The sequence below is a fragment of the Musca autumnalis genome, unplaced genomic scaffold (genome assembly GCF_047663935.1).
Source record: "Musca autumnalis isolate F117 unplaced genomic scaffold, ASM4766393v1 scaffold_3, whole genome shotgun sequence".
NCBI classification, from domain to species: domain Eukaryota; kingdom Metazoa; phylum Arthropoda; class Insecta; order Diptera; family Muscidae; genus Musca; species Musca autumnalis.
This window is the reverse complement of record NW_027411866.1, coordinates 141,616,277-141,641,419: the sequence shown is the minus strand read 5'-3', so window position 1 is coordinate 141,641,419 and position 25,143 is coordinate 141,616,277.

The following is a 25,143-nucleotide window of genomic DNA, read 5'->3' as shown; positions in this document are numbered from 1 at the left end:
TAATCCAAGAAACAAAAATCGACAAGCGGACTGGAGTGGACTGGAACAACTTCTGTCGAGAAGTTGTTGTCTTCAGTTCACTCCAGACCCAGCTGCAGATTGGCGGCCCGGAGTGATCGTGGAAATCGACGAGTCGAAGATCCGTAAACGGAAATACCACCGTGGTCATGCTTTTGAGAGGCAATGGGTGTTCGGCGGAGTTGAACGGGAATCGAATAAATACTTCATTTTTCCCGTTGAAGGCCGTTCGAAGGAAATTCTGTTGCCCCTCATAAAGAAGTATATCAGACCCGCATCGGTGATAATATCCGATTGTTGGAAGGTAAGTGTTAAAATTGTGTAGATGTTAATGTGGTATTAATGTTTTGTTTTTGTAGGCTTATGAAACTTTGAAAAACGAAGGGTTTACTCATCATATAGTCAACCATTCCGTGAATTTTGTGGATCCAAAAACAGGGTATCACACCAATACCACAAAGATTTGTGGCGCCACTTCAAAGTGTCTCTTTCTGCATATAACCGTAGAAAAATATTTTTCAACGGTTATGTGCAGAAATTTATATTTTTGAGGTGGTGCAAGGCAAATAGGAAGGGTACTTTTTTGGAATTCCTTCGGTTCGCTGGCCAGCTATACGATCCAGCGAATCCTGTGGCTGTCAGCGAACTAGAGGAATTCCAAAGGGATGCTTCCGAAGCCCCTATGGTATTGGATGTGGTTGTTCCTGAGGAGGATAGGGAAGGTTTGGATATGGATGAGAACGAAACGTCGGCTAAAAGGAAGCGATTGTGAGAGGTATTTGATGGTAATTTGCAACATCATCTAAAATATTTGTTAAATATAATAATAATTAGGTTTTAGCTGGTACACAAACAATATAAAAACGACACAACTGTAAATATATTTGTATATATGTATGTATTGAATATTGTGTTCCAAATATGGTTATTTAAAAAAAAAGAAAATAAACAATAATTTTCAATAGTTTTTCTGTTTAAAAATTTTGTTATTAGTTATTTATATATGCAAGTGTATTCCGCAAGCTTTATAATGGCACATATATCACTATTTCTTCAAAAAATAGCAAGGATATATGCAAAGGACTTTTCGGACCTTCAAAGACCCATATTTCGGTAGTATGGACTCTCCGTAATACTAGGAACCCTTATTTATAGAATATGCTTCATAAGCTTTAAAACGGTACCCATATTATTACTATCCGTTCTGAAATAGTGAAGTTATATACAAAGGAATTTTCGGAACTTTGGAAGCCCATATCTCGGGAACTATGGACCTCCGCAATAAATGTTATATATATTTGTGATCAGGGTGATAATCTACCTATTAAAAAAATTGGTCCAGATCCGAGCTTAATGAAAGCAGTCAACCTTCTCCAATTATTTGACATATTCAGATATATAATTTCATATTGACTCTATAACGGAGTTTACAGCGGATTTTTTAGGTCGACATTTGGATTGAAAACTTTGAAAATTTAAAATTTTCTTATTTATACACCAATTGCTATAGTTAAAAATTGATCGGGAAACTTTCACACCAAAAAGTATGGACATAGGTCCAGGTTTTGGTAGAGCCCCCCATATAACGGTACTGTCTGATTTAAGGTTCTTTGAAGTTTTTATCTACATTTACGACCTAAATTATATGATTTGGTTATGAGGTTTTCAGTGGTGAAAAAACGTCTTCGCCTGATAATGTGAACATGAAAGGAAACTAATTATTCGCTTTGAGGTCAGAATATTAAATGGTGGGGGTATAATAAAGTTCGGTCCGGCCGAACTTATCATTCTTACTCGTTTTTCATTTTCTATGGAACATCATATATCAAATCTATACAAGCGTAATTGTAAAATACACTTATAAGTATATCCTAAAACAAAAATATCTAAATCTTGAATGGAAAAAACCAAAACAAACAATTAAAACAGAGGTATCGTTAATGTTTTTGATGTCACACACGGAAATGCAAATATATGCAACTAGAACCACTTTTTTGTAAACTTGAAACTATTTTGCAAATAATGCAGTTAATGTGTACACATTTTTATGTAAAAGTAATTAAAATAACTTTAACTAAAATTTCCTTTTCGAAAAAAATTATTTCATCTTCTACATTTTCAGTTATTTGCCGTTTAAGAAGTCAGTACCTTACTAACGTTTTTTAAATCTTCAAGATATAATAGTTAAATATCAACTTCTTCTGTTTTGCTTTATTAAGTACCGTTATAAATTTCAAAAACATTGCTGGTATATTAAAATATGTTTAGAGACAATTTGCTGAATTGTCATTAAAATTTGTTGATATCGATTTTTTATTTTTGTCGCAGGTTGGGACCACAGAGGATCGGTACCTTCCGACAAGGCCATTTTTAGGGTATTTTGAAGATTTCCATTTAGCCTTTGTTGAAGGTATAAAATATTCTGGCAGAGAATTATCGGTACAGTTCCATGTTTTCGTTCGGTGAGGTTATTTCCTATCTGAGCTGATGAACTTGTTAATGAATACCATCTCACAAAGCCGAATGAGCTTTGTGAGAGTACAAAGTTCAGTCGTAGTATGGAATAGCTTTTATTTATATTATTTATTTATTTCTTCATTTTCTAATGATAAGCCTGAGGGCCAATAACTTATTACAATATGCATCGCTTTAAAAATATACAATTGTATTGGTATAAATATATATGTAAAATCTAAATTAAGACAAAAAATAAAATATGGAAAATAAAGCCCAGGGGGAGAACTACTCCTAAAAAAAAACAACATTATACACGAATAATACTTCATATTGGAATAACTACTCCCAATTATACCCCATATCGGGGTTATAAAAAGGTAAAATAATAAAAAAGAAGAAAGGCGCTCCCAACAAAGATAAGTGTGGTAACCACTAATTTACAGTGATTCTTGGAATAAAACAAGTAATTTATTTCGAAATGAAGAAATAGTTAAATTGAATATTTTTAAATTATTTGGAAATGAAATAAATAAACGAGAAACTCTCACCAGAAACGACGTATCCATGTGGGTATCTAATCGAGGAATAATCAGATTAGTCGTTCTAGTTGATCTTAAAAAGTTAAAATTACTAGCCAAAAACAACGGACATTGAGCCTGGCATACTTTGTAGAAAAATAAAAGACATCTGAGGTTCACAAATCTAAGAAATGAACATCCAATAAAGCGTTGAACAAAAGGAGAAATATGGGAAAACCGATTTACTGCATATACGTATCTAACAGCACTATTAAAAGCCAATTGAACCGCTTCCATATTATGCATGTTAGTACACTTCAAGACAGTATAGAATATTTGACATTACAAGGGCGTGGATCATTTTAAGCTTCATATGGTGAGAACAAGGTCGCAATTATATAGCCTACGAAGTGCATGATTGGTTGGTAAATGTAATCTGCTTCTTTTCGAGTCTTCAAGCAGTCCCATACATAACATATGTTTCGGTCTTGCAAACAATATATGTTTGGGTCCTGCAAACAATATATGTTTGGGTGCAAACAAATTATATGTTTGGGCGTAAACAAATACAAACCTAAAAGCCACAAAATAACAAACATATGCACCAGTGGGTCTGAGAGCAAGGGAGCGTAAATGCCAATGTGAAACACATTGAAATGTATGCTCACTTGCTTTCAGCAAGCGCTCATTGGATAATTCTACTCGTAATTTATACACACATTTATAAATGGTGGTGTTTTATTGAAATACATAAAAAAGCAAAAGCACAGCAGACACATAGGTAAATAAAAAATTAAAAAAAGATCATTTTTTTAATGATTTTTGTTAATTTTCTCGTTTAGAGTTAAGCTTGATGATCTGAAATTATTTGCAAGTGAAAAAGGAAAGCCAAGGACTCGAACCCACATAGTCACCAAATTACGTTACCTGGTTTCATTGGTGGTAAAGCAAATCTTCGGACGTATCGACTATGTAATGGCTTCTCTGTTGTCATGGCGTGTTAGCGTTCAAAGCCAAAACTCATAACTTCAAAGTCAGCGCAAAAAGCGTTTGTCGTGAAGAAAATACATATCTGTGGCCAAGTATCCGCGTTAATGTACAAAAACACATTTGCATTTGAACAACGATAAGTTCTAGAACAGAGAAGCCATTACATAGTCGATACGTCCGAAGATTTGCTCCAACACAAATATTGTCATTTGTTCCAATAATCGTCTTCGAACTTTTTTGAATGTTCGGTTTTTTTTTGCCCATTGATGCTGTTTTAGGATTTACTATCGTCCATGACCCCTGTCTTTATCCTAAAGCGATTTAATTATAAAAGTTAACAAAATGGTTAAGAGCGAATTATCCCGCTTATTGAGACTTATATGTTTTCGTTTTTCATGGCTGATGGACCGTTCAACCTCACCATTTAAGGAAATTTGTCAATATATCTTGATGGGGGGCGCAACCACCGTTGTCTCGAAAATTGATTTGGGCGTGGTTCGGTATTTTTGCTGAATCCGATATAATGATAAGTTCGGCTTATACATATAGCGCTTAAAAGAAAAGCCGTGGGGAAGGTAACCCACCTGTACTCATCAAATACACATAACAACGGCAAACATTGAGCTTTTGCTGCAAATTTTATAGAAATTATTTCAGTAGTATTGGAGGGTGACGTAGGGGATGAAAGATACCAAGGAACGGTCCTGACCGACTTTAACATGGCAAATTCCAGGATTTATCTTGGTCCCTCTTTCATCTCAAGTGGACACTGACCCCCCGTGGTGTGACCTGGGGAGCTGCCTTTAACACCCGTTAAAGGTAGTGAGCTAAAAATGCCGATTGGGCGCAGGGTTAGTAACCCTCCCCTAGAAAAAACAGCCTACTATGAACAAACAAAAGAAAAGAAAAACAAATCTCTCAAAAGGACCATGATCTGCGAATCTGCACCCCCTCGCACACGTTATAGAGAAGGTGGAGTTTACGCATTGGCAGATGTACTTGAAAAGTACAAGACCGACATTACTGCCATACAGGAAATACGATGGAACGGGAAAGGCGTCACAACAACACCTAAAGGTGACGCACCGTATTATAGCTGCCATAACATAAAGCATGAGTTTGGTTGCGGATTTGTAGTTGGTCGGAGGTTAAAACACCTGGTCTCCAGCTTCACACCCGTGAATGAAAGACTTGCTACAATTCGAATAAAAGCAAAATTCTTCAACATCAGCTTTATTTGCGCTCATGCTCCCACGAACAGACCAAAGATATATTTTATGAGCGCTTGTCCTGCCCATGACATTAAAATTAATCTAGGCGATTTTAATGCCAAAAATTGGAAAGGAAAATATCTTTGGCCCAACAGTCGGAAAATTCAGTATCCACAATGAAACATCTGATAATGGCATGAGGCTTATATACTTCGCAGCGGTCAAAAACATGGTACTTAGCAGCATCAGATTTCAACATCTCGACATCCATAAGGGCACCTGGCTGTCTCCAGATCAGAAAACAAGAAACCAAATTGATCACGTTGTGATAGATGGAAGAAATTCATCGAGCGTGTTGGATGTGCGCTCGTTCCGAGGAGCAAACATAGACGCGGACCATTACCTAGTTGCAGCAAAGGTACGCACCCGGTTAAACGTAGCAAACAAAGTACGAACAGACACGACACGAACGTAAGACATCGGTAAGCTGCAATCACAACAGATAGCCACAGCATATTCCACTCAACTAGACCAATTGCTTAATCAAAGCACTCCTCATCCCGATAACATATCAGCGCAATGGCAAAGTATTGCCCACTCCATGCAAACAGCCACAAAATCCACACTTGGATACCAGAGACCTCCACCAAGGAATCCATGGTATGATCAGGAGTGTCGTACTGCTACTGAAGAGAAAAATGCGGCATATAGGGCTACTTTACAATCCGTAGCAACGCGTAGCGCACGAGAGATATATCGGGAGAAAAGGAGAGAGGAGAAACGTCTTTTCCGCAGGAAAAAGAGAGAGATGGAAAAGCGGGAGTGTGAAAAAATCTAGATGTACAGCAGCTAGAATAAAGTCCGAAAATTCTACAAAAAAGTGAAGCATCAAACTGATGGCTTTGGTACGGGCACATCCTCCTGTAGAGACCAGCAAGATAATTTGGTAACTGATACAGATAGTGTGCTCACGATATGGAAAGAGCATTTTTTAAACCTGTTGGTATCCAGCGAAAACGACGAAGATAACACAGATACAATCCCAGAAGATGGTATTGAATGTAAAGACAGCAATAAACCGGCTGAAGAATAATGACGCAGCAAGAGCCGATGGCTTACCTGCCGAGCTGTTCAAAACCGGAGGCGACACGCTGATAAGGTGTATCCATCAGTTAGTTAGCACCATCTGGCAGGAAGAACGAGTACCCGACGATTGGAACATGAGTATCCTGTGCCCCGTCCATAAGAAAGGAGATAAGACTGTATGCTCTAACTATAGGGGCATAAGTCTACTCCCGATTGCCTTCAAGATCGTGTCAGGGATATTGTGCGACCGACTAAAGCCTATGGTCAACGAGATAATTGGGCCATACCAATGCGGCTTTAGACCTGTCAAGTCCACCATTGACCAGATATTTACCCTGCGGCAAATCCTGGAGAAGACCCAAGAGATGCAGATCTACACCTACCACCTTTTTGTCGATTATAAAGCCGACTTCTACAGCCCACTACGTTCAAAGGTATTCCAGGCCATGTCTGAATTTGGTATCCCCGCAATGCTCATTCGGCTTTGTAAAATGACATTAACTGACAAGAGATCCTCAGTTAAAATAGGAAAGAACCTCTCCGAAGAATTTTGTACCAAAAGAGGTTTCAGAGACAGCCTCTTGTGTGATCTCTTCAACATCCTGCTGCAAAAGGTTATTCGAGAGGCAAACGTCAAAGGAAGTGACACAATCTACACCATGTTACTTGCTTATGCTGATGATATAGATATAATGGGACGATCAGTAAAAGAAGTAACAGATACCTTTATGAAGGTCGAAGGAGAATCTGCTAAAGTGGGTTGGCGGTAAACGGCGGGAAGACTAAGTTGATGGTGTCGATGCGCAATGCGTCCATAGAGATCGGGCCAACTGTTGACGTTGGTTCCTATAATTTTGAGGTAGTAAAAGACTTCGTCTACCTCGGCACCGCCATAAACACAGATGCTACTTTGGCTTAAGTAAGCAGTTTAAAAACAAAGCCACATCTCGTCAAACAAAAATAACGCTCTACCAAACACTGATACTACCCGTGCTGATGTATGGTTCCGAAGCCTGGATACTTCCGCAAGCAGATAAGGCAGTGCTTGGTGTGTTTGAGAGAAAAACTCTTCGAAAGATCTACGGACCAATCTGCGTTGACGGTGAATATCGACCAATCTGCGTTGACGGTGAATATCGACGTCGCAAACCACGAGCTGTATCTGCTATACAACGACATCAATATAGTTAAACGTATTGAGATGCAACGATTGCGTTGGCTAGGCCATATCAGAAGAATGAGCGATGATGAACCCGCTAAAAAGGCGTATGAATATGAGCCGCTTGGCGGTGCACGCAGAATTGGCAGGCCATAGAATAGATGGCATAAACAAGTGGATGAAGAGATGACAAGACGCGGTATTCCAGAAAGAGAAGCAAGCGAGCAATGGAGATTTTTTCTTAGTTCAGCCTATAGAACAAATGTTCTGTAATGGGGCGGCTAAGTAAATAAGTACCATTTAGTACTTTTCATAAATTTGCATTATAACCACTAAGAAAAAGCTCTTCCAAAAGTTTTATTTATTTTTTAATTTATATATTTTTGTTTGTTTATTTATTCAATCAATAAACACAATATTAAGTTATAACAAACTTATAGCTGTAAGCATGGCTGTAAGCACTATCGAATCGGCAATGTTCCAAAATGATTTTGAATAATATAGGTTTTCGAAATATTGTTGTTTGTGTTATCATACTACCGTTCTTTTTAGTTGTACATAGAACATAATAGAACATAAGTATACGCACAATAACTTGATGTTTTCAACATTGGTTTTACCAAATTCTTTTTTCACTAAATGTGATAAAAATATTTAATATGACAAATCCCAAAGTAAAAAAAAGATTTTAAATTCTCACCCGTTTAATTCTGACACTCTCACAATCTTATAGACGATATTAATATAATTATAGAAGTTAAATTACTTTAAAAACTTGTTGTCACCCTGTTGCGTATACTCGCCATCTGGTGTTAGATAGCTGCATACACGGTTCGCGTCTTTAATATCTCACTTTCGGAGGTAATACAGTGAAGAACAAAACCAAATTATTATTATGTACTATTGTAGTTTACATTTCTATCGTCAGTCTATGAACTCGTTAAGTTTTATTTAATTAGTTTGAACATCCTAGCGATTTGTTATCTTATTCAATTGGTCTTTTCCAAAAACTAGAGATGGTTTTTACCGGGTATTTATTTGGGTATTTACTATATTGAATGGCAAATACAACATTTTACACCCTATTCCTGGGTTTAGGTTGTAAATTCGTTTCAAATGGATAGTTTTACAACACTTTAGACTAGTGGGTAAATACCCGAGTATTTACCCAAGTGTTGGGTAAAAACTCATTAACTGCCGTACCACTTGACGTAGGCTGACAAAATTTGGCTTACGTCTTTTTTATGTCAACAGAACTTCTCGTATTGAACATGGGGTCTCTGGGTCCATGTTTTGATATAGCCCCCATATAGCCGTACCTCCCGATTTAAGGTATTTTTCATCTATTAGCCACATTTTACAACCAAATTGGCTGTAATTTGGCACAGTGAGCTCCCAAGGAGCAGCAAATATCCTTGCAAAAATTTGGCAATATAGGTCCACGTTTTCTAATAGCCCCCATATAAGGTTACCCCGATTTCGAGTATTTACCCAAAATTGGGTAAAAACTCATTAACTGTCGAACCACTTGACGTACGCTGACGAAATTTGGCTCAAATCTTACTTATATCAAGAGAATATTTAGTATTGAAAATGGGGTCTCTAGGTCCATGTTTTAATATAGCCACCATATAACCGTACCTCCCGATTTAAGGTATTTTTTGTCTATTTGCCTCATTGTACAATCATAGTGGCTGAAATTTGGCATAGCGAGTTCTCAATATGTAGAAAATACCCTTGCAAAAACTTGTCAACATAGGTCCACGTTTTCTAATAGCCCCATATAAGGGTACCCCGATTTCGAGTATTTACCCAAATTTTGGGTAAAAACTCTTTAACTGCCGAACCACTTGACGTAGGCTGACAAAACATGGCATAAATCTTTCTAATGTCAAGAGAATATCTAGCATTGAAAATGGGGTCTCTGGATCCATGTTTTGATATAGCCCCCATATAACCGTACCTCCCGATTTAAGGTATTTTTTGTCTATTTGCCTCATTGTACAATCATAGTGGCTGAAATTTGGCATAGCGAGTTCTCAATATGTAGAAAATACCCTTGCAAAAACTTGTCAACATAGGTCCACGTTTTCTAATAGCCCCATATAAGGGTACCCCGATTTCGAGTATTTACCCAAATTTTGGGTAAAAACTCATTAACTGCCGAACCACTTGACGTAGGCTGACAAAACGTGGCATAAATCTTTCTTATGTCAAAAGAACTTCTGGTACTGAACATGGGGTCTCTAGGTCCATGTTTTAATATAGCCCCCATATAGCCGTACCTCCCGATTTAAGGTATTTTTCATCTATTAGCCACATTTTACAACCAAATTGGCTTTAATTTGGCACAGTGAGTCCTCAAGGAGCAGAAAATATCCTTGCAAAAATTTGTCAATATAGGTCCACGTTTTCTAATAGCCCCCATATAAGGGTACCCCGATTTCGAGTATTTACCCAAAATTGGGTAAAAACTCATTAACTGTCGAACCACTTGACGTACGCTGACGAAATTTGGCTCAAATCTTACTTATATCAAGAGAATATTTAGTATTGAAAATGGGGTCTCTAGGTCCATGTTTTAATATAGCCACCATATAGCCGTACCTCCCGATTTAAGGTATTTTTCATCTGTTAGCCACATTTTACAACCAAATTGGCACAGTGAGTCCTCAAAGAGTATAATATATCCTTGCACATATTTGTCAACGTAGGTCCACGTTTTCCTGTAGCCCCCATATAAGGGTACCCCGATTTCGAGTATTTACCCAAAATTGGGTAAAAACTCATTAACTGTCGAACCAGTTGACGTTGGCTGACAAAATTTGGCTCAAAACTTTCTTATAATAAGGGTATTGAAAATGGAGTCTCTGGGTCCATGTTTTGATATAGCCCCCATATAGCCGTACCTCCCGATTTAAGGTATTTTTAACTATTAGCAACATTTTACAATCATACTGACTGTAATTTGGTACAGTGGGTTCCCAATATGTATAAAATATCCTTGCAAAAAATTGTCGACGTAGGTCCACGTTTTCTTGTGGCCCCAATATGGGTTTCTGAAATCGGGAGGTACGGCTATATCAAAAAGTGGACCCAGGGACTCCATTTTTAATACTTTTAATACTATTGATATAAGAAAGTTTCTAGCCAAATTTTATGAGCCTACGCCAATGGTTCGGCAGATAAAGAGTTTTTACCCAATATTTGGGTAAATACTTGAAATCAGGGTACCCATATATGGGGGCTATAAGAAAGCGTGGACCTACATTGACAAATATTAGCAAGGATATTTAATGCTCATTGAGGACTCACTGTGCCAAATTACAGCCAATTTGGTTGTAAAATGTGGCTAATAGATGAAAAATACCTTAAATCGGGAGGTACAGCTATATGGGGGCTATATCAAAACATGAACCCAGAGACCCCATGTTCAGTACCAGAAATTCTTTTGGCATAAGTAAGATTTGAGCCAAGTGGTTCGGCAGTTAATGAGTTTTTACCCAAAATGTGGGTAAATACTCGAAATCGGGGTACCCTTATATGGGGGCTATTAGAAAACGTGGACCTATATTGACAAATTTTTGCAAGAATATTTTCTACTCCTTGAGGACTCACTGTGCCACATTACAGCCAATTTGGTTGTAAAATGTGGCTAATAGATGAAAAATACCTTAAATCGGGAGGTACGGCTATATGGAGGCCATATTAAAACATGGACCTAGAGACCCCATGTTCCATTTTCAATGCTAGATATTCTCTTGATATAAGTAAGATTTGAGCCAAATTTCGTCAGCGTGCGTCAAGTGGTTCGGCAGTTAAAGAGTTTTTACCCAAAATTTGGGTAAATACTCGAAATCGGGGTACCCTTATATGGGGGCTATTAGAAAACGTGGACCTATATTGACAAATTTTTGCAAGGATATTTTCTACTCCTTGAGGACTCACTGTGCTAATTACGGCTATATGGGGGCTATATTAAGACATGGACCTAGAGACCCCATGTTCAGTACCAGAAGTTCTTTTGACATAAGAAAGATTTATGCCAAGTTTTGTCAGCCTACGTCAAGTGGTTCGCCAGTTAAAGAGTTTTTACCCAAAATTTGGGTAAATACTCGAAATCGGGGTACACTTATATGGGGGCTATTAGAAAACGTGGACCTATGTTGACAAGTTTTTGCAAGGGTATTTGCTACATATTGAGAACTCACTATGCCAAATTTCAGCCACTATGATTGTACAATGAGGCAAATAGACAAAAAATACCTTAAATCGGGAAGTACGGTTATATGGGGGCTATATCAAAACATGGACCCAGACATAAGTAAGATTTGAGCCAAATTTTGTCAGCATACGTCAAGTGGCAATTAATGAGTTTTTACCCAACACTTGGGTAAATACTCGGGTATTTACCCAAGTATTTACCCACTTGTTTAAAGTATTGTAAAACTATCCATTTTGAATCGATTTCATAGCCTAAACCCAGAAATAGGGTCTAAGATGTTGTATTAGCGATTCAATATAGTAAATACCCAAATAAATACCCACAAATGGGTATTTACCCGGTATTTACCCAATTTAACCAATTTACCGGGTATTTACCCATTGGATATTTACCCACTGTCCATCTCTACCAAAAACTACAAGAATCTACACATTTTGATAGTTTCAAAACGTTTTACTTAACGAATTTGAAAAGTTGTACATGTTTTTGTGTACTAGAATACTCAAAATATGTTCCAAATTTTAATATAAATTATATTATTGGTAATAATTGCACTGTTCCAGAACCAGCCAGAATCTACTATTTATCTTTGTATTTTATAAAAAATGTACATGGGAAAATGGTCAAACCATCAAAAATTGTAGATTTTTGAAATTGTCGGTATAGGTAGACGGCTTCATTATACCCTCATTTATGCTAACAAGGGTAGCATAGTTTCATGGGGCAATACCGGTCCACAACTTCCGGTACTTCTCCCCAGTATTAAATGTGACTAAAACGATATCACTTGAATGGGGCAACCTATTGGGTCCAAACTTTGGATCTCCTAATATTTTGTCAAAATTTAGTTTAACTTCTAAAATGGCCCATGTCGGTCCTCCCTAAGGGTACCTCCCCCACAACGGTTCAACACTTGTGTCTTAGTGCAGTTAATTCCTAATACACACTTTTGTGTCGGGAAGTTCAAATGTCCAAAAAGGGCCACAAAATTCTGAAGAGACCTTAAATACATTCGATCTGTCCGTAGGTGAATGTTTCACTTCACATTGGCTGAGGTAATACCTACATATATCTGTCGGCAAAGCCGACTGACATTTTTATACCCTACACCACTATGTGGAAAGGGTATTATAAGTTTGTTTTGGTAAAAATTCATGTAACACCACGAAATATTCGTCGGAGACCCCCAATGTGGTATACCAATCTTCATATCTCGGCGAGATAAAGCGATTTTGAGATGTGTGTCCGTCCGTCCGTCCGTCCGTGTGTCCGTCTGTCCATTATAAATTGTAATCAAACTCCAGGCCGCAATTATGGACCGATCGTCACGAAATTTGGTGTGGAGGTCGGTTTCACATCAGAATAGATCGCTATTTTAATTGGTGATTATCGTGAAATATTTAGCGGGTGAAATGGATCAAAAACATAATTTTTATCCGATTTTGTATTTGCTCTGTAGGTCGCAGTAATAGTCAGATCGCCTTGAAATTTTAAGTAAGGTAAGAGTATATGATAAAGAAGTTGCTTGCAATTTGAGATGGCGATCAGATAATATTTAGAGGGTTAAATGGACCAAAACTTTTGTGTGAAAATTGCAAAAAATTTTAGTATACAGCTTATATCTTTATTCCTGGAAGACACATTCCGGACAAGTAAGCAATACTTGGGTGCCACCGTGGTGCAATGGTATGCACGCCCGCCTTGCACGTAGAAGGTCGGGGGTTCGATTCCCCGGCCAGGCAACATCAAACATTTTTCAACGGTGGCAAAATACCCCTCAGTAATGTTGGCGACATTTCCTGAGTATTTCAGCCTTGAAAAACTTCTCTACAAGTGGTGTCTTAGGACACGCCGTTCGGACTCGGCGATAAACAGTAGGTCCCATATCATTGAGCTAAATATGAATCGGGGTGCACTCATTGATATGAGAGAAGTCTCCCTTGTCCCGTATGGGATGTTGTGGAACAATGTTTGTTAAGCAATACTTGGAAGAGGAACGCTTGACCTTTATATTGATGTCAATTGTGTTGGTGTACATGATAAGATAACAGAGTTACAGCCTAATATATCCTGTTATTTGTTTGTAGTGTAATGATAAACGCTAGAGGTCGCAATTATAGCCCAATAATCACGAAATTTTGCACGGGTTTGGGAGTTAGATAGAGGAAGATACATACAATTTTGGATGATGATCTGATATTATTTAGCGGGTTAAATGGACCATTACATTTGTATGAAAAATACAAAAAAAAAATATTTCTGGTCTATATTTTATTCCCTAGAGGGCATATACCGGCAAAGTAGACTACATATGAAAATAGAACTACTGATCTTCCCCCCGATGAAAATTGCAATAAAGTGTCTGCTAGATAACGGACCTACTGCTTAATATATAATGGGTTATGTGTAGAGAACCACATTTTCCCATTCCCAGTTGTTGCATTGTTGCATATTAGTTACATGGTGCCCTAACGTTTTAATTGTCCAATTGAATGTTTATACATACATTGCAGCATGTGTCCGTTTTGCCACCTTTTTTCAAAGCGATTCCCCAGCCAGGCAAAATCAAATTTTCAACGGTTGCAAAATGTTCTTCAGTAAGGTTTGCGACATTTTCTAAGTATTTCAGTCATGTAAAACTACTCTACAAGTGGTGTTTAGGACACGCCGTTTGGACTCGGAGATAAGCTGTGGGTTCCATATCATTGAGCACTGTCCCTTTTGGGATGTTTGTGAAACAATTATGTTATTATTTAATCTTGGTGTGATACGGTACCAGAATCCACAAATTTACTTCACAATAACACAATTTACTTACAATAAGTTTATATGTTCCATAAAGAAATTTTGATATGTTGAAAGCTAATTCCCAGGGGTAAAGGTGTAGGGTATGGCATGGTCGGCCCCGTCCGACTATAGCCTTGGCTTACTTGTAGGATGGTTGGTATTGAAAATGGGATATATCGGTCCACACCTTCATATAGCCCCCATAGAACAGTACCTCCCGATTTTCGTATTACTGAAGATTGTGACGTCAATATCCAACCGAAATGACTGAAATTCATTATTTCGTCTTCCAAGAGTTATAAAATAATACAGAAGAGTATTATCAGTATAGGTACACGTCTCCCTTAATCCCCATAGAAGCTTACTTCTTGGTTTTCGGTATTTTTTAGTTTTAGCCACATTCTCTTACCGAAATATAGGAAATTTGGTATTTAGTCTTTTTTGAGCCTAAAAACTTTTCGTCAGAAATTTGTCGGTATAGATCGACGTTTTGAAATAGCCCCCATAGAATGGTGCCTCACATTGTTTTACCGAAATTGCTGAAATTTAGTATTAAGTCTTCTTCATACACGAAAGGAAATTAATTATTCCATTTTACTTCAATACAACTTGTGGTGGAGGGTATAACAAGTTCGGCCCGACCGAAGTTAACGCCGTTCTTACTTGTTTCACTTGTTTTATTTTATCTTCGGTATTTTAAAATTGTGACTTCGATATTCCTCCGAAAGGGCTAAAGCTTGGTATTTAGTCTTCGTTGGGCGTAAAAACTTTCCCCAGAAATTTGTCGGTGCAGGTCCACGCCTTAATATATCCCCCATAATACGTTACCTTACGATTTTCGGTATTTTGAAGGTTATGGCCACAATAATCCATCGAAATGGCTGGAATTAGGTATTAAGTCTACGTTGGAGGTAAAAACCTTTCCTACTGAAATTCGTCGGTGTAGGTCCACGTTTCGATATGGCCCCCATAGAACGGTACCTCCCGATTTTCGATATATTGAGAATATTAACTAAATATTATGACAGTAAAATTGCCAACACAGGTCCATGTTTTGGTATAGACCACATATAACGATAACTCTCGATTTTCGGTATTTTGAGGAGTTTGGCTACAATTTTTAACCGAACAACCTGTAATTCGAGGTTCCTAGTGAACAAAAAACATCTTCACGAAAAACTGTGAACATAGGTCCATGTTTTGGTACAGCCCCCATATTTTAAATATAGTCACATATATAGCCCCATATAAATGTGCAGACCGATTGAAGATTATTCCGTTTTAGCTCAGAATATTTTAGCCTCATTAGTTAAAAGAAATAGCTGAAATTCGGTATTAAGTTGAGGCTAGAAAACTTTCCCCTGATATATGCCCGGACAGGTATATGATTGAATCTACGATTTTTGTTTTCCTACGTAATTACAAATTTAAAGTAACAGTAAATTGTTGATATGATTCCCACATCATACAAACATTTCTTATTAAAAAAAGAACATGTAATTCCCCTAAAATAAAATAAAGATTCAAATATTTCGGTAAAGTATATGGGAAAACCAAAAAGTTTTACAATCGATGAATCCAAGTTTCAGCGAACTGTTGACATCTTCTATATAATATGACTGAATTTCTTTAAAATGAAGTGTTTTAGGAGAGGTCTAATAACATCGACCATTAAAAATAATTGACGTGGAAGCTGTGTTTTCATTAATGTAGAAAAATTGGTAAAAATGGGTTGAAGCTAACAAGTTGTTTGTATTCCTTTCCAATTCATGTAACTATGCCCAGTGAAAGAATCTAAGAATACTTCATGGGAAACATGACATTAGTGTATGATTTTTCGATATATCCACTGCATCTACCTAAAATTGATGCTGACATTTTGAAGCCCTGAGTTTCGGGGTTTTTTAATTTTTTTTAATAATCCGTACGCGCCACAGGATAATATTCACAGCTGATTATATGATTACAGAACAGAATGTCATTTTACGTGGTTTAATGTATATCTCATGATTGTGCTTCGTACAGCGTCCTAGTATTTAGAGTCCAAAGCCCAAAATTTGATGCTTATTTTTTTTAAAACTTATTTTTGAGTGAATTTAATTTTTCTACGCGACGAATCTTATGAGTCCTTCCGCGATCGAATCCATTCACTAAAACGGTGGATATAGAAACCTTGAAAATAGGAACATCTGCAAAAATATATTTTGACAAATCCGCGTAATAAACGAAGTAATTTTTTTTTTTGAAAATTTCTCGTAAATGGAATTCTTTATGCGCGATTATAATATTTGCAAAAATGTGTGTCATAAATTACAGAGATACGCGAGTAATATGGGTATTTTACGCAATATATGATGTGGAGGCACATCCGCGGTTCTTGAAGAATCTATTTGAAATCGGTGTATATTGACGTATTTTTGATAGGTCCTGCTGAAATCGGATGCGCACCAGAATCGTATGCATATTGCGCGATTCGTACCCACTTATTTGCATTGCGCTATAACTTTTGCGAATTTGAAACAAAAATTTGTTCCTTAACCTCTATACAAAAAATGGTAGACGTCGATTTTTTTTTAATTTTTTTCAAATGGAATTGCAAAAGAAATTTGTTTTTTAACAATATATATTTTTATACCCTCCACCATAGTATGGAGGGTATATTAAGTTTGTTTTTCCGTTTGTAACGCATTGAAATACTCATTTGCGACCCTATAAAGTATATATATTCTTGATCAGGGTAAAATTCTAAGTCGATCTGAGCACGTCCGTCCGTCCGTCCGTCCGTCTGTGGTAATCACTCTAGCATCCACAAAAATGGAGATAGGACGCTGAAATTTTGGGAAAATGCGTCTTTTGTTTGCAGGCAGGTCAAGTTCGATGATGGGCTATATCGGTCCACGTTTTGGTATAGTCCCCATATAACGGTACCCCCCGATTTACGGTATTTTGACGTTTTTAGCTAAATTTTCAGACCGATTTGGCTATAATTTGACATTTAGGTTTCTTAAGTATCAATAAACTTATATAACAAAAGTTGTGGACATAGGTCCACGTTTTGGTATAGCCCCCATATAACGGTACCCCCCGATATACGGTAATTTGACGTTTTTAGCTACATTTTTAGACCGATTCAGCTATAATTTGACATTTAGGGTTCTTAAGTATCAATAAACTTATATAACAAAAGTTGTGGACATAGGTCCACGTTTTGGTATAGCCCCCGTATAACGGTACCCCCGATATACGGTATTTTGACGTTTTTAGCTACATTATCAGACCGATGTAGCTATAATTTGACATTTAGGGTTCTTAAGTATCAACAAACATATATAACAAAATTGTGGACAGGTCCAGGTTTTGGTATAGCCCCCATATAACGGTACCGCCCGATTTGCGGTATTTTGACGTTTTTAGCTACATTTTTAGACCGATTTGGCTATAATTTGACATTTAGGGTTCTTAAGTATCAGTAAACATATATAAAAAAAGTTGTGGACATAGGTTCACGTTTTGGTATAGCCCTTATATAGCGGTACCCCCCGATATACGGTATTTTGACGTTTTTAGCTACATTATCAGACCGATGTAGCTATAATTTGACATTTAGGGTTCTTATGTGTCATTAAACTTATTTAACAAAACTTGTGGACATAGGTCCACGTTTTGGTATAGCCCCCATATAACGGTACCCCTCGATTTACGGTATTTCGACGTTTTTAGCTACATTTTCAGACCGATATAGCTATAATTTGACATTTAGGGTTCTTAAGTGTAACTTAAGTTATATAACAAAAGTTGTGGACCTAGGTCCACGTTTTGGTATAGCCCCCATATTACGGTACCCCCGATTTACGGCATTTTGACGTTTTTATCTACATTTTCAGACCGATTTAGCTATCAATTGACATTTAGGGTTCTTAAATATGAATAAACTTATATAACTAGTGGACATAGGTCCATGTTTTGGAATAGCCCCCATATAACGTTACCGCCCGATTTCAGGTATTTTGAGAATATTACCAACAAGTTTTAACCAAATTATCTGTAATTTGAACATTTGACATTTGAAATTCTTAGTGGTCACCACACCTCTCCACCAAAAATTGTCAAGAAAGCCCCCATATAACGGTACCTCCCGATTTTCAGTAATTTGATGATTTTAGCTACAATATCAAACCGAACTAGCAGTAATTTGACATTTGAAGTTCTTAGTGGTCACAACACCTCTCCATCAAAAATTGTGAACATAGGTCCATGTTCGGATATAGCTCCCATGTAAAGGTTCCTCCCAATTTTCAGTAATTTGGCAATTTTACTAACAATTTTTAACAGAACTAACTGTAAGTTGACATTTGAAGGTTGTAGTGGTCACCACACATCTGCATCAACAATTTTCAACATAGCCCCAATATAACGATACTTCCCGATTTTCGGTACTTTGAGGATTTTACTTAAAATGTTTAACCGAACGTAGGTCCATGTTTTTGTATAGCCCCAAAACAAACCTGCCGATTTTCCGTACATTAGCTTTATTTTTTGGACAAACTTTCTGTAATTTCAAATTTAAAAGTAAAAAAAAATTCTGCAACAAAAATTGTTCATTTAAGTTCATATTTTCGTATAGCCCAGATACCTCCGATTTAGCTGTTAATGACATTTGAGGTTCCCACGTTATGTACCGATTTTCGATATTTTGAGGATTCTAGCTAATTTTTTAACCGAATTAGGAGTTATTTGACATTAAAGACTCCCATCAAAAACTGTCAACATAGGCCCATGTTTTATTATAACCCCTATATAACAGTACCTCCCAATTTCTAGCCCACCAAAAATTGTCAACAGTTAGATATAGGCACCATAAAAAAGGGCCTCCCGAATTAAGCATTTTATGTACATTATCTGACATTTTCACGTACTCACTTAAAGTTGGGGACAGGAATGAATATTTTATGGTGGAGGGTATGAAAAGTTCGGCCCGGCCGAACTTAATGCTTTTTTACTTGTTTTAGTTCACAAATATTTTTTATATATACACAGTCACTCTTATCAGCAATAAGAGAATCAGTCATAAAAAAAATCCGATTATATAAGCCTGGAAATTTCAACATTGCTCAATCATTCATAGATTTTGTATTGCAATACAACAAATACCGAAATAACAGTTCAAAATGTTTACTTTAAAAACATTTGTTTTATTTATTTCCTGCGTGGTTTTTGTGACATCTCTTCCAACGACATTCAAGGATCATATTGCCCAACAATTTAGTGACATGGAAGCATATAAATCAATGGAACATTCTCGTTTTTCACGATCTCCTCAACATGGAAGTGTTAGTATTGGTTACAGCAAAGATCATCGAGGACGTGAAGCTTCGCACAGAGGGGAAACATATGCCTAAAGTTGCTCAAAACTCAAAATATGAAAATCGTTTTTTATGAAAAAATTTTGATAAACGGCAACCAGACTCTTTTCTACATTTGCTATAACCATCCTCGACTTTGTAAGATTAACCAATCCAATGCAGCAGTCGATTGAACTCAGCCATACTGAAAACAAAAAGTAAATTTTCGAAAACTAAGAAATTAGGTGAACATTAAAATGACATTATTTTCGCGAAAATTTATATTTTTCAAGATTTATTGTTTTTGTACAGTCTCCGAACAAGATTAGCATTTAAAATTTTCAGATTGGTTATACATCTTTGCTCTTTAATAATGGTGACCCATATCCTCTTTATGAACATTTTTAATGATAATTTTTAAGATTACTAAAATTTCAATAGTGAAAAAGTCTATTTCCCCGTCGTTTCCCGACCATAGTTTCTTCTAATGTTTTTTTTCGCTTGAGTCTCAAATATCAGATTCAATCATAAAAAAATTGCGCATATTTGCGCCATTCCGAAAAAATCTAATTTTTCTCAACTAAAATATGAAATATTTTTATATGGAATTGCAAGGTTTACCCACACTAAATTTTGCTCCGCCTTATAACCGGGGCTCGTATTTATCAGACTAAACCAACATCTATCAAATATGTTTGCATTATTTAGAAACATTCACGGCTTTTCTCATGTGAATTGAGAAAAATTTAATTTAAGTAAGTTTCAAAAAATAAAATTTGGAATGAAATATATGTATATGGGACTACATATACATCTGTACCGATTTGTTTGAAAATTGGCTCAATGTTTTTTTAGGCTACTTCAGGTTTCATGTGTCAAATTTCAGTGATTTTGGTGCATTTTTGTCTCATATCAGATGCGAATATATATGGAAGCTGCATCCAAATCTGGACCGATTTTCATTATTTTCTATAGGATTAATCCTTGTACAGAAGATATGCTTTGTGCAAAATTTTATATCAATCGGACTTTAAATGACCTTTCTAGGGCTTCTGATCAACTTTTAACACACATTTCCCCTCTGTGCTTCGGTTCAATACAATCACAATTTGTATAGCAGCCGAAATAATCGTGGTTCCATTGATGCATATGCCCAGGGTAACAGAAACATTGATCAAAATCGCAACAGCTTGGGTGTTGGCATTCAAGGAAAATGGAGTTTTTAAATGAAGATTATTGGAATTTTTCGAAATTAATTCTAATAGATATTCAACTCTACAAAATTATTAATTTATTGCTAAATCAAATATAGATTGTTTTGTATACACAACACCACTACTACATTGTATTTCTTCTTTTTGGTCCAACATTCAATTAATGCAAATTATAGCAATATAGCGGTTAAATAACAGGACTATTGTCGAACATAATTTATGGCTATGGTTTGTTTGCAAATAACTACATTTTCCTCATGCTAGAAAATGTCGCAATCCATATAGAAAAGTTTTTAAACCACGATAGAGAAATTCCCAGGAAATTTATTTCAGAGAGTTTGCCGTCGATTTAACCCCATTCCGTCTGTCTGGTTGGCTGGTGCCAACGATAACTCTCGATTGGAACCAAATTTTGAACTTCGTAATATTTCCTTCAAACTTAATTTAAGTTTGAAGATGGGCCATATCGGCCCACACCTATAAAATGATGTGAACGATAACTCTCATCCTTCTTGATATAGATCGCGTACGAATATGGAGTCACTCCTTTGAGTATCTGCCACACAAAATTTGGAGAAAGTGAAGTTTAAGAGCTCCTCTCGGATCGTTTTGAATTTTTTCAGCAGAAGTTTGCTTATTACAAATTTTTAGTAAATGTCAGTGATATGGTATAGCCCCCACATTACGCCATCTAGAGATTCCACGAATTTTGAAGCAAACTTGTGGCACAACATCAATATAGTTTAAATACGGTATACTTATGGTGGTTGCTTATCTTTTGGTCGGAGGCTGATAGTATATCTCCGTCAGCACATCTGACTGGTGCTTTCATACTTGTTCTTTGGTTTTTTGTTAATACAAATTTTAAACAAACATATAATGTGTCGCAATAATGTAAAACTATAGAACTCGTTTACTTGTTTTTTTTATAAAGTAGGTATATTAAAAGCAATTGTCAGTGCCTATTTTCCGCTTATTTAACACGGAAATAAAGTTCTCAGAACCCTAAAAAATTATCTAGAACTTTTAATGCTAAAGTAGTTCACTTCTCTCTTATCAATATTATGATGGCATTACAGATATAATTTGTTCCAATATAAATACAAAGCCCTTTGTCAAATATCAACATTCAACAGGTGAACTGTCAGTAAACATGTATTCCATTAAATGTGTATTCTTCCTGGTTTCTTGTGTAATCCTCGTCACAGGATTACCTCGGGACTTAAAAGATGTAACTAAGGAAAACGTCAATGGAGCAAATATACCCACCGATTTGGTTCGTTCTCCACGCCATGGAAGTGTTGACTTTGGATACCATGCCGATCAAAATAGGCATGATGCTTCCGTACAATACAATCAGAATTTGTATTCCAGCAGTGATGGTCGTGATTCCGTAGATGCTTATGTCCTGGGAGGCCATGATTTTGATCATAACAGCAACAGCTATGGTGGTGGTATTCACGCACAATGGTAATCTGATATCATTAAATTGAAGGAGTTGATAATTTCAATTATATATGCATATGTATGACATACATATAAAGTAATAAAACATTATATAAATCAAACCATTTTTATTATTCTTTAATTCTTTAACTTCGGGATGCAAACAAAATTAGAACGTATCGAACCTCCATTAGGTTTGGTCATATTAAATTATAGATCTTGTTTTGACTCAAGAGTCTTTGATAAACGGTCTATTTTTACGTCTGAGCAGTGGAGACTTTTAGAAAATTGCTTCTAATGGCGAATCTCCACCAAAATTCAGCTTTGTGGCAAGTTTTGCTATTTTGTTTATTTTGACTGGGCTAAAAACTGAAACCCGAGTTATTGGGAAATTTTTCTGACACCAAAACTCAGGGATCTGGGAAAGATCGGAATGTGAGACAATTAGAAACGGCATTGGCAAATTGCAGTTTCTTAATGTTAGAAAGCTATTTTAACGTGAACCATCGTTTAAAAATTTCCAATAAAGAAACTTACGAGGGCAGTTCGGAAACTTCTTAGCCTATCAAAAAATAAAGAGAATAGTTAGTTTTTCAAAAATATTTTTATTTTTCAATATAATCTCCTGAAACTTCAATACACTTAGTCCAACGCTTTTCTAGCAATTCTATCCCTTGATTAAAATAGTTTTCCTCAAGGTCTTCAAAATAGTGGTTTACAACTGTAATTGCATCTTCATTTGAGGTAAAACGCTTGCCAGCCACGAATTTTTTTAGATTTGGGAACAAGTAAAAGTCACTGGGAGCTAAATCAGGAGAATAAGGTGGGTGGACAAGCAACTCGTACTTTAATTCGTCGATTTTAGCCATTGTTAAAACACTCTTGTGCGCTGGTGCGTTGTCTTGATGAAAAATTATTTTTTTTGTGTTGTAAGCCAGGACGTTTTTCTCGAATTTGTACATTTAATTGATCCAAAAGGTTGCAATAGTACTCTGAATTTATTGTTTTACCCTTTTGCAGATAGTCAATCAATAAGTCCCAAAAAACCGTTGCCATTACCTTACCAGCAGATCGAATTGTTTTTGCCTTCTTTGGGGCACTTCCTCCAGCTTCAGTCCATTGTTTGGATTGTTCTTTTGTCTCTGGAGTATAGTGGTGAATCCATGTCTCATCAACAGTTATGAAACGACGCTTAAAATCCATTTTATTTCGCTTAAAACGATCCAAACAAGCTTGAGAAATGTTCATTCTTATGCGTTTTTGATCGACTGTTAACAAATGCGGCACCCATCTTGCAGAAAGCGTTTTCATCTGAAGTTCTTCATGCAAAATTAAATGGACTCGATCATTTGAGATGCCCATGATGTTAGCAATAACACGCACTTTTATTCGTCGATCATTTAATACCATATCATACACTTTGGCTACAATTTCTGTTGTTGTTGCTGTTTTTGGACGTCCGCTACGTGGTTCGTCTTCGATGCTTGTACGACCACGTTTAAATTCAGCAACCCAATTTTTTACTGTTGCATATGAAGGAGCACATTCACCATATCATTATGAATTTCTTGTCCCGATAAACCTTTTTTATGTAAATATTTAATGACAGCACGCATTTCTAATTTTTCCATTGTAAAAAATTGCGGATGCGTCTTTTTTGAACACCTGTTTCTGTATGAAGGAGTTGCCAGATCGAAACAAAATTTAACATGTTCATAACAGAGATGGAAGTTTCCAAAACACTTAACTTTTTTCTGTTTATACCGCGCTTTTTGTGCTAGGCTAAGAAGTTTCCGAACTGCCCTCGTAGTTGTCAGGGTACACAACAATTGTCACATAAGCTTTGTCTTTGCGAACTTTAATACCACCCTCTTCGGTCTCTATGCATGTCAGTGTATCGGTGTGTGGAAATCACTCAGCGTCCACAAAAATTGAGATATGACGCTGCAATGAGAAGGGCCGATATCTGTCCACGTTTGGTATGACCCCCATAAAACGATACCTCCCGATTTCAGGTATTGATACATTTTGGATACATTTTCTGACCGAATTAGCTATAATTTGATATTTAGGGTCCCCATTGGGAAGAAATTTCTTTACCTTAGATTATGGACATAGCTCTTCATTTTGGTATTGCCCCCATATAACGGTACCACCTGATTTCGGGTATTTTGACGTTTTAGCTACATTTTCACATCTATTTGTCATTTAAGGTTTGATCTGGGCGAAAAATGTCCATGTTTTGGAATAGCCCCCATATAAGTTTACAACCTGATTTCGGGCATTTTAAGTTTTTACCTTTTTTTAATACCGAAATATCTATAATTTGCCATTTAGGTTTCACAGTGATCAATAAACTTTTCCACCAACAATTTTGTCCATAGGTCAATGTTTTGGAATATCCTCCATATAAAGGTACCCCCCGATTTGAGATATTTGGAAGTTTGTATTTATATTTTCTGGCCGAATTAGCTATAATTTGGCACTTAGGGTTCTCAGTGATCAAGAATTATGGCCATAAACCCTCGTTTTGGTAGGGATCAAAGTAGCCAAAAAGCAAGAAAGAGAAGGCTATAATCGGACGGTCCGACCATGTAATACCCGACACCACTTCCTCTGGCCACCATTTTTTCCATGAAATTTATTTTATGTGATTGCGAAACGTTATGAGTTATTTTCTTTATTTTATA